General features: G+C 42.8%; 2 long non-coding RNA genes across 2 annotated transcripts in view; one reads left to right on the top strand and one right to left on the bottom strand.

The window, feature by feature from the left end:
- Window positions 1-12,202, bottom strand: part of LOC113034873 (uncharacterized) — a 41,443-nt gene that overhangs the window by 8,779 nt on the left and 20,462 nt on the right. The window lies entirely within an intron of this gene.
- Window positions 8,447-10,503, top strand: LOC113034875 (uncharacterized). Its single transcript, XR_003274255.1, has 2 exons — window positions 8,447-8,845; window positions 10,337-10,503. It is a non-coding gene; the product is annotated as an uncharacterized LOC113034875 (long non-coding RNA).

Genomic DNA, 12,202 nt, shown 5'->3' with positions numbered 1-12,202 from the left:
AATCAGGCATCTGGAAACAATGACAATCAGAGAACAGGAAGTGCTCAATCAATGGGACGGCACACGTACGATTATAGCACACATACAGAGAGAACATGGACACACACTGAAGCTCACAGAGACCACAACAGTCACACCTGCTGTTTCACACACACGGACAGCATCGTCCAATCACAGCTGCTTATAATCATAAGGAGGAGCTGTCACATGATCACAGACAAACCGACCTGCAATAAATCCTCCAGAAACCAGAGCAGCTAGTCTGATTATTCACCCAACCTCAGACACCCACTTCATTACGTCAGCGCTAATCATATCACATCCCCACAAATGATTTTTACCCTGACCCCCCACCCCCACCAATGGGCAGCTAAAATTAAATGTTTGTATTGATTTCAGGGGAAATAAGGTCTGAGGTTTAAACAGGAACAAAGTCTTTTTTCCCAGCACAGAGACGAGAGGAAACACGGTTAGTTTGAGTCATTTATCAAAACAAAGGCACAGAAATACACTGAGATATTAAAATAATACGGAGGAGATTAAAATGCAGAAGAATAAACGTGACCCTGAAAGTCTGTGAGTGCCCAGATCAGAGAGGCGTGATTTTATTATTATCATGTTTCTGTAAGAATAGAAACTGTATTTGTTTCCTTTATTTCTTTTATTGTTTGGATTCTGAGAAAAAAAATTCTGGAATCTTTTTACTTTTTTACGTTTGTTTATTCAGTTTGAAGATTTAATATTTATTAAACAAATCAAAATTTCAGTTTTGAACATTTTATGACAAGACTTTAATTTCTCTATTATTCTTTGCCATTAGTATCTCCAGTGGCATGTCCAGCGGGGTGGCCGTGCCCCCCCCAGACTGGCCACCCCAGGTGCCACCCCGAAGCTAAAACAATAAAATTCAATCAAATAGCAAATCTACGATTATGTTTTCACAGTGAAGCTCAGATATCCAAGTGTAAGTGAATGCAGCACCGGCTTCGGCACTATGAGCATCATGTTAGCAAAGGAAGGAGAAAGACGCACTGCAGGAAACAATTTTTCGGAGAAAGAAAATGAGGAGAGAATAAATGTCCCGGTAAGTAATATTAAGTTTGTTGAGTTTAGTAAACTTTAAATTACAATCCCAAGGAAAAAATAACACTTAAAGAATTATTGCAACCGTCGAATATTTCAGACAGTAGACTGCTGGGGGAGCTAGCATAAGAGTTATGAGTTATAAGATGTAATCTAAGTTATAACATTGCTGTATGGAGCTGCAGATTTGGTTGCAGGTTAACATCGCTGGACTGGCCATCGGGCATACCGGTGGGCTGATGACTTTTTTTTTGTAACGGCATGAACAATGAGAGGTGGTGGATTGGCCAGATGCTGCCGATGTGTAAAAATAACTGAGTTGTTTGGTGGTGGCTATGGCGGAGCTTCCACAGAGGCCAGCAGGTGGATGAGGGAAATGGGGGGCGGAGGAGCAGAGACCTGAGGTGGCCGCCGGTCCGAGCGTCAGGTGAACTTCAGGTAAGAAGTTCTGACCTGCAGTCTGTCTGGGTCAGATATAAACCAAGTTTAGGTGGAGTTTCTTTTCGTTGTGCTGACTTTTTACAGTCAGTTACAACAGCAGTCTCCAACCTTTTTTGCGCCACGGACCGGTTTATGCCCGACAATATTTTCATGGACCGGCCTTTAAGGTGTCGCGGATAAATACAACAAAATAAAACTGGTACCGGTACCGAAAAAAAGAAAATTTATTATAACACACGTGAAAAGCCCCAGGAAAACCGAGTAAACGATAAAAACGATAACAAAATAACGCTGAAAACCGATAAAAACCCTGAAAACTAAACATTTCACACCTGAGCCTCAACTCTCGCGGCCCGGTACCAAACGACTCACGGACCGGTACCGGTCCGAGGCCCGGGGGTTGGGGACCGCTGAGTTACAATAACTCGTACTGTGTGAGCTAGCATGACGGAGTTCCTATACAGCTGGGTGGGTGCTGTGATGTTACTGATAGTGAACTTTATTTTATTCATAAGGTCAGTTAGTAAAGTTGCCAACCGTCCTGTAAAAAACAAAATCATCCCGCATTCAGAGAAAATATTACGCGTTTGGTGTTGAGCTGAAAAGAAACACAGTTTGTCCCGAACTTCAGCTAGAATGGAAAAGACACAAAGCTGGAGTTATTCTGTCTTTATGCTGCACAGCTGCCTCTTCTCCTCTCATTCTCCCCCCTCCCTCTCCTGTTGCTACTTTAATCATGAAACTGATCAATGATCAGCTGATCGGCTTTTCTCTCTTGTTTGTTTATCACTCACTTTGCGCCAGAAAGAGGAAACCAGCGGATGTCGCGGTAAACAGCAGCAGCACGTTTAAGCTTGATCAGCTGTTGTTAGAATTGATTTAATATTAATTTCTAGTATCAGCTGATGTTTGCTGGAGCCACAGCTGTAAAGCTGCTGGTCATGATGTCGGTTTGGATATGTGGTGAGAGGGAAACATGAAGATGAAACCAGGAGATGTCCTTACTGAATCATCAGAGCTGAACAGGTGATGGAGAAACAGGTTTACCTTTTAGGTGACATGGATGAGTTGAAGTTATGAACTGTTTCTGAGAGATAAATAACACCAGGATCCTTTTCTAAGCAGCTGACAGCTGGTAACTGTGCAGGGGCGGGTCTAGCAAAGTTATGCCAGGGGGGCAGGTAGGGCATTAACAGGGAGAGGAGGGCAGAAAGACATACCTTTCTTTCTTTTTGTCATTTTAAAAATCTAGCTTTTATTAAATAATTATCTGAATCTTGCGAATTATACGTAAAATGTATAGAAATCATACATATACCAAAAAGACTGTACATCACTGTCACCACAGCGTCTGTTTTCATTCAAAGGCTTTATGGCTTTAATACCTGGTGGGCCGGTCTGTAGTGAAAATGCCCAATTTTCTGTCCCAGTCCAGCCCTGCAGGTTAATACTGGCAGTGTCACCATGCCAGCTGACTGGATTTCATCATCAGCCAGTGTTGTTCTTTATCAATATTACCAAAGTTTACCATAAGGCAGCATAGAAAGTATTTACTTGCTTTCAGGTTTTATTCAAATGTTAGTCTTTTCATTTGTTTCCCCACTTTTTTCCTGTTTCAAAATCAAACACCAGTTTGTGAGAAGATTATCTTCTTTTTTTAATAGGCATTGGTTTTGCATTGGCATTGGCTAATTTGCCAATTGTATGTTAAAAATGTTCGTATTTTAATATTCAAAAATGTTTTCACCCAAAACATATGTGCAGTATATGTCAGTAAAAATACTATGCAAATATTGCTGTCCTTAAATGCTGAGTAAACACTGACTGATTGTATCTCTTGTACTTTATCAACGCAGTATCTAAAAACTTTGCACTGTAGTGGTTAAAACCTCATTATAATAAGAGTTAAAAGCACATTCGGTTATTAGGTTTATAGGGTTACTGAATTATGATGAACGGTTGGTAGATTTGTTTTTAACATTATCTGCCACCCTTCTCCAAATCTGTGCCCCCACCTGGCCCCCCCAACAAAACTTTTCTAGACACACCACTGAGTATCTCGGAGCTTTTATTGTTGCTGCTTTTACAGCAATAATATTTTTGGTTGTTTATTTTTATTCTGCACTTACAGAATTAATATGTCAACAATAATGTTGAAATACTTTTTTGTTTTCGTGTACTTCATTGATCCCCTGTAGGGAAACTACTCTCTGCATTTAACCCACTCACTCAGTGAGGCAGGGAGCAGTGCTTAGGGACGGTGCCTTGCTCAGGGGTACCTCAGGGTAGCTGTTCAGTGGATTTGAACCCCTGACCTTCCGATTACGGGGCGAGCGATCTACCTACTGAGCTGAAAAGTTAAATGTAGAGCTCGATTACTGAAGTTCAGGTTCATAACCTAAACTTACATTTATTCACATTTTATAATAATAAAAAAGACATGACAGCACTGACCGAGTGCACAAAATAACAAGAAAAGTTTTTACTGAAGTTTAAATCCGTCGGGATAATTTCCCAATCACTCAAAAAAACTGTTGACTGAAATGTGATTACTGCAAGTTTTCTGTGTGTTTAGTTCTTTAAGCACAATTTAAAATGTCAAATCTGTTCACATCAAATGAAATGGCTTGCACACGTTCAGCGTACACCAAACACATTCCTGAATGATTCATTATGTGAATCAATAAACTTTGGATTTTATATATTTCAGTTGCATTTTACTCAGAATTATTGCTTCAGGTTTATTGAGAGTGAAGAACAATTGGAGAAGTCGCCTCCTGCTGGCCATTGGACAGAATACAGGTTTCATGCACTTCAGAACCCGCAGACGCTACATCCATCTTTTATATACAGTACGCTGTTTCTTCCTGTGACGCTGGACGTTTTCCTCACATGACAGAACACCCGCAGATGACGCTGACTGTGACCTGATGCTAAACTAATAAAATGTGTTCGTTTAAAGCAGCTTCAGCCCCGGCTCAGCAGCCAGCACGGCCGTCTGCAGCTCACGTTTGCTGTCTGTGTTTTCCATGATAGTGAGCCATGGCTTAGACGAGGCCTCTGCATTTACAGTACAACTTAAACTTTGGGACAGATGGCCTGACGTTCTGTTTAAGCTCAGAGGGTTTCCCGCCAGCATACTGTAAGCCCGGCGACCCACCACGCCTAAGTTGCCCCCTGTCGGGGCTCAGCACCCGAGGAATATTAGACATAAACAACAGCACTTAAATAAGATATTCATCGTTTTGACCTGCTGCACACCTGTGCAGGATGCACCCTGCATATGAGAGCCTCAGGCTGTTGGTGATGGAGAGCATGCAGCAGCTGCTGAGATCGAGGCTGTAACGCTGATCTAATATCAGACTGCAGTTATGTGGTTTCAATAAATGTGTTTTGATGTGCTTAATAAAACCAATCAATCAATTAAACAGGAGATATGAGCGTGCTGTCAAACTGCAATAATGGACACACAAGTGTCACAGGCTGGGTCTCTGACCCAGCGCTCTGAGTTCATGTTTGTATTTGTCTCATTTTGTTATGTGATTTAGTTTGTGTTATTTCCTATCTGCCTTTAGTTTAGGCAGTTATTGTTCCTGGGTTTTCTATGTTTTGGGGTTTTGTATTTATTCATCACATATTAGGTCTGTTAAGTTGTGTTGTCATGTTTTAGTATTTCCTGTTTTATTCTGACAATGTCATGTGTTCTTTGTTTATTGTATTTAGCTTTCCTCTCCTGGTCCTGTCATTAGGTTTATGTCTGTCAGCTGTTTTCCCCCATGTGTCGCCACTTCCCCTGATCACCTCATGTCTGTATTTAAGCCTTTTGTTTTCTTCATGCCATTGTCAGGTCGTCTGCTCATCCATGTCTCATCTCCAGGTACCCATGTCAGTTCACTATGGTTAAGGTTTTTCATGTTTTGTTATTAGTTCTCCCAGTTTAGGTTATTGTTTAGTTTTCACCGATGCCCTATTATTTTGTACCCTCGTTGCTAACCTCAATAAACGGCTTGTTTTGTTATCCACACCACGTTTTGGTCTGCGTTTGAGTCCTCCTCTGCAACACATACGGTCTGCCCCAGCCAGACCGTGACACACGTGTGTGTGTGTGTGTGCTGTACTGTAAAACACACAGAAACTTGCAGATGTTCTCTACCCCAGCCCTCAGGAAAACACACAAAATTGCTCATTTATGTGCAACATTTACACACACGCAGACACACACACAGACACACACGCAGACACACACGCAGACACACACACAGACACACACGCAGACACACACGCAGACACACACGCAGACACACACACACGCAGACACACACACACGCAGACACACACGCAGACACACACGCAGACACACACACAGACACACACACAGACACACACGCAGACACACACGCAGACACACACACACGCAGACACACACACACGCAGACACACACGCAGACACACACGCAGACACACACACACGCAGACACACACACACGCAGACACACACACACGCAGACACACACGCAGACACACACGCAGACATGCAGTCAAGCAGACAAACGTGCATGAAGTCACATTTTTTTACTACAGCGTCTCAGATTCTACAAAAACGCACACAGACGTGGGCGTGATGACACACAGCATGTCTTATCCAAACTGCAGGCCGGGACACAGCAGATGAGTCCTGGGGGCAGAAACAGTGAACCACACGGCTAAAAATAAACACAAATACACATAATACAGCTAAAGTGAGCACGGCGAGCACGGTCGCAGGGTTGACAGTCATCCGCTCGTTAAATCCTGTCTTCTTAACTGTTTATGGGGCCAGGTTCTTTTTTCATGTCCTCAAAACTAACTGGGAACCAGTTTGAAACACTTAGTTCTCCCAGGTGTTAGAATAAAGCGACACCCATGTAAACTAAAATTTACAACGACTGCCAAGTTAGGAGGAAGTTAACTTCAGACGATCCAACTGGAGGATTCCTAAAAAACAAAAACCTTCAGCTCTGCTGGAAGAAAAGAAAACGAAATCTCAGCCATGTTTGGAGGAGAATGGTAAATGGTAAATGGCCTGTATTTATATAGCGCTTTTCTAGTCCCTAAGGACCCCAAAGCCCTTTACATATTCACACACACATTCAAACACTGGTGATGGCAGCTACATTGTAGCCACAGCCACCCTGGGGCGCACTGACAGAGGCGAGGCTGCCGGACACTGGCGCCACCGGGCCCTCTGACCACCACCAGTAGGCAACGGGTGAAGTGTCTTGCCCAAGGACACAACGACCGAGACTGTCCAAGCCAGGGCTCGAACCGGCAACCTTCCGATTACAAGGCGAACTCCCAACTCTTGAGCCACGATCGAAAGACAAGCATCAGACGCCAAAAACAGACCAAACTTCAGCTGAGAGAATGTGACCAACGAGATAATCGGCGTTCGGTGAGGCCGTGAGCTTTAAAAAGCTGAGCTTGAAGACGAGCTGACTGTGAACAGAGCCGGAAAGGCCCAACGAGTTTTTACGGTCTCTTATTTAAAGAGTTAAAAGCACGAGAACCTCGTCTGGTGTAGGAGACGCTCAGATATCAACACTTGTTTACTATGAATACAGTTGCATTTCAGTTTTGCAACAGTCGTGTTAAAGGCAGCTGCGGAGGAGAGCGCGCACAGAGCTTTTTAACACAATCCTGGAGGGCGAGGGGACGATGAAGAGAAGTGTGCTGGTGATGAAGCTGATGAGCCGCGCCGTGAAGCTGAGCGAGCAGCAGTGTGGCTCCATGCTGATCACGGTCCGTTACAAGCATCAGAAAGGAGGGTTTCTATTATTCGCTCACGATTTGTCGGCACGCGTCACAGTCGTTAGTCGGTGAAGTCACGGTGGCTACATCCACCGTCCACGACGGACGCAGGTGACTAAGCATGCACGGTAGAAAAATGAATGAATAATAAAAGTAATAATAAAATCAGGCAAAGTCAAATAGAGAAGAAAAACATCTTTGCACTTGAGCTGCTTCCTGATGTGCCAGCTGTGCTTTTGATGCTTCTGCACCTCCGTCACAGGGCAGGGATGGATGGAGGCACTTCTCTCTGCTGCGGGGAGACATCGTGGAGGTCGGAGGAGTCGCAGGGACTTTGTTTCCAGAGGTAAGGGTTCTGCTGAGTTTGCACATTTTTTCTTTTTTGCTCCGCCTTCCACTCGATGGTCATGCTGATGTTGTAAAAACGACTCGGTGAAAGATCGGGGAGATTTGTGGTTTGGGTTAAAACGACCCGTTAACGGCAACAAGCCTGTTCATTCACACGTAACGGGAGTGATCGCTGTCACCTTTGACATCGAGCACAGAGCCACAGCACACACGGCTCTGCAGACACCCATCAGCCACGCCGGCACCTTTGAGGAAGCGGTACAGACTGAGGCCTCGGCGATCAGCCTGGCTGGACTGCTACAGCGGTTCCAAGTGTAGGTGTCTAAAACCAGATGCTGACTGGTGTGCACACGAAGCTGCGTCTCCGTAGATGCCAGAGGGACGAGGCGTTGTTGCTGCTGCGTTACATTTCAGCCACGTTGAAAAGCTTTGATCAAACTTGTCTTGAACTTTAAGAGCTCGCTGTTACCATTTGTGCAGTGATAAACATTCAAATGTGTGAACTCAACATTTTAAACACATAATACGCCCTAATGCTCACACACACACACACACACACACACACACACACACACACACACACACACACACACACACACACACACACACAGACTTATGGCTCGCTGCCAGCGTCCAGCTGTACAGCCGTTAATGATCAGTGAAGTGATGACCACCAACGGACTGGTAATGAACCGAGCCAGACAATGAAAGAAGCGTCTGCACGCCCCGCCACAGTGCACACACACACACACATTTACACTACATTGTAATGGAACAAGATGGCCGATGCGTCAACACAGAGGTCACTGGGTGTGATGGGGGAAAAGCGAGGCTGTCGGGGGTTAATGGCGCGAGAGGGTGTGGGGTTCACACACACACACACTCCCACGCACTCCGGGGTTTGTTTTCGTGCAGGTGTCGCCCGCTCGCACACGGAGGGAAGCGAAGGCGGCGGTGAAAACAAGGAGCTGCCTTCCAGTCTGCAAAAGTTTTCCAAACAGATCAACTGCAACCGAAAACGGTTTGCGGACACAAAATGGCGGCGCTGGCCGGGAGTGCTTTGGTGCCACTGTAGAGCTGCAGGAGGGAGGCGACGCTCGAGCCTCCTGGTTTTTGCTGCAAAAAGAACATTTTTCCTCCTCCGGTCCTTCTGCCGTCGAGCCCGAGCCGATCCAGCTTTTGTGAGGTGCGTTCAGGGTCGTGGTCGTCTTGTTAAAAGAAGTCGTTTCCACTCACAGTCTTCGTTTTAGCCTCTCACGGTGGAGTAACTCTGTGTGATCCTCTCAAAGGGAATTAACATCACGGCTGTTTGGGCTTTCTTGATGCAATAAAATATAAAAACCTACAGAAAACGTGCGAGCCGCCGTCGCAGTTTCACGACGCTGAAAAATCCTGAAAGTGGAGATAAAATCGTCCCGTTTGAGTCGAGATTACGTTCCTCTTCTCACTTTATTCAACGTTTTCCTACAATTACACGGAATTTACTCGACTGCAGAGCAGCGTCCTGGTGATCGTCGGTGTCCAAAACGTCTCGAAATAACGTACATCAACCTAGTTTTAATTAAAGAACAGCATGAATGTAAAACTCTGAGAGCTCCAGGTTGAATCCATCGTTTTAAATGTCGCACTTTGAATTTACCGTCAAGAGTGCAGCGATTTCATATTTCTGCTTTTAAACCGTTACGGCTTCGATTCCAAACCAAGTCAGGACATCAGAGTGTTTGTGTGTGAATACTTCAAAGATGGAAAAGAAATACGGAAAGTGTAAGAAATTTAAAATTAATTAACTTTAATGTCAGAGCGTTGGATTTTATTTTAGCAGAACAAGGTAAAGACACTAAAAAAAAGTTGAAATAAAAATTTATAGAACAGGATATTAAATAAATTTATTATTTAATATGTATATATATGTATATATTTGTGTGTTTTAATGAAGCGTTTCATCTCTGGAGGTAAAATAGAAAAAACACAAAATATGTAAAATATTTCCAGGTCACGTGAGTTTTAAAAACAATCCAGACGAGTTATTAAGAAATAATTATAGAGTAAAAAAAACTTCTCTGGTAATAATAATTAAAAATATACAGTTACACCTCATTTAAATAAAATCAGCACTTCTGGAGTTTTTATGCAGCTCAGTGTGTTTTAATGTTGATAAAAAAGTTGGATAAAGAAATGATATAATGTGTGTATTTTACACAGCATATATTTGTTACCTGTAATAGAAGCAGACGATCGTTGTTTTATTGAGGTTTCATTATCAAAGAACTCTTTCTGGATGCTTCTTTACTTTTGTGTGAGAAAAATGAGATTTTTCAATCACTTTGATTCTTACATGCATTATTACAGCCTTTCGTTTATTACTGCAGTAATACTTCACTTGGTTTGTGCAGGATTAAAGGAAAAATAATAACCTGCAGCAGGTTTATGATGCATAGATGTGGCCGAACGTTGATCACTGTGAACACAACCACACAAATCCTGCTTATTAACAGTTATTACCAAAACATCGAATAGCCGCACCACGTTTTCACTAAATTTAGGAAAGTTAATTTCACTATTGCACTTATTGTCCATCATTTACACTTAAATATCGCAAACATAAAGGAGCACTGATTTATTCACCGATGTCTGATGTCGTGTTCACAGTGTCGTGTTCACAGTGTTGTGTTCACAGTGTCGTGTCCACACACAGACGACAGACGAGCCGCCGTTAAAAAGAGGAACTTCCTGTTGGGAGCTGAAGCCTCACGTTTAGCGCGACGTCTCATCGTGTTTTTGACCCCGTGTTGTTGTATAAACTCGTGTCAGGTTATGTCAACATTAAAGTACTGTTCAGCCATCCACACTTCCTGTAGAGCACCTGCCAATCACAGGGTGTGGGCGGGCACAGTGACATCATCACATGTAGCCTAGGATGTGCCCCGCCCCTCGCCCAGTATGAGCTGGGAGACGCACTGCGACCCTCTGCCGGGTGACACTGGTACCACCGTGAAGAGTTTTGCTTCTGATTACAGCAACTTTATTTATTTAGTTGTTTCTGATATGAAATGAATAAAATGTTCAGGTTTCAGTCACGCTGTGCAGTTTCGTGTCGGGCAGAAGAAATCCAGATTACGTCAGGAGCTCTGCTCGACGTCTACGTGGTTCTCAAACGCTTGCTGGTCGACAGGGGCAAGAAAGATTTCAAATTTTAAATCTATCCACTGCTTTAATCAATCATAAACAAAGGTAAATATAACAGCTGTGAGGCTACAGATGACCAAAACTACAAATACAGAAACTTTAAAAATAATGTTAATGTGGGCAAAATTACACAAAATTCAAAGATTTTGAACTCTAATATAAATTAATTATATATAAACAATTCTAACATTTAACACAGTAACAATTTTCAGCTGGTTTATATTAGAATATAACAGGTGTGACGCTGAATTAAAGGCAGAAATGCAAATAAAATTAATTTATAGATATAAAATAAAATAACACAAAGGTAACTACAGACGCAAATGTCAGAAATCCATTTGTCACATTTTATATCTGAACACCCACACTTTTTTAATATATTTATATTATTACTATATATTTGCTGAGGTGTACAGTGATCAGGTGTGTCCCTTTTGGGAAACTACTTTCATCCCGTCTCTCCGGATCTACATTGTGGGAAACTTTCCTAGGGATCAACCAGCTCCAGAAAGTTAAGACTTGTGAGTGTGAACGGGAAGTGTTTATCTGAACTCTGGATACATCCATACTGAAACTCCGAGGTAATACGGAGCTGAATTGAGAGCTAACATAGTAAAGTGCTGGTTTAGGGGAAAGTGGAAACAGGATATGACAGAGTACAAACACCGTCACCGTCTGTGACCTGCACGGTTTATCTGTGAGCCAGGTCCTAATCTGCTTTGGTTTTAGAAAATGAGAAAAACTGGAATAATTAAGTTTTCCCGTGAAAATATCTCAGATGAAACTGGATCCAGAGATCATTCTGGTTTCACAGGCTTACTTAAGTCTCACAATGCTCTGAATGCTTTACATGAACTTCGCTTCGGCCACGTCGGCCCTCCCACTAACAACACGTGCACGAACACGGTCCTGTCCTTCAGTGCTGTTCTCCGTTTTGTATAGATACAAGTTTGAGGGAACCGTTTCTTATTTGCGTGATCTATTGTCTCATCATTCAATCACCCAGGTAGGAAACGCTAATCTATCCCCAAATATTGGGAATTCCTTTGTTCACAAACATAAAAGTGTATGCTCTGCTATTACATTTTAAAAAATACTAAAAGAAAGAATTTATTTTATTGTAAAGTGTAATTTTGGACAGATGGATCAACAAACGCAGCTCTATCAGCTTTTTTTAAACCCACCACACTTCACTCACAAAATATTCAAGGTTAACAAATGCTGATTTTTTTTCAAAACATCATGTTCTTCCTCATCTCATTTATTTCTTATTTAATAATTTATTAATTAATCTAAGTATTTGTACCTAAAATGGGCCAAAGCCTGCTCCGTCCACGTCTTGAATGACCCACGCTGC

Source organism: Astatotilapia calliptera, chromosome 13, assembly GCF_900246225.1.
Source record: "Astatotilapia calliptera chromosome 13, fAstCal1.2, whole genome shotgun sequence".
Lineage (NCBI taxonomy): Eukaryota > Metazoa > Chordata > Actinopteri > Cichliformes > Cichlidae > Astatotilapia > Astatotilapia calliptera.
The sequence above is the reverse complement of the archived record's forward strand: the minus strand, read 5'-3'. Positions and strand labels throughout refer to the sequence as shown.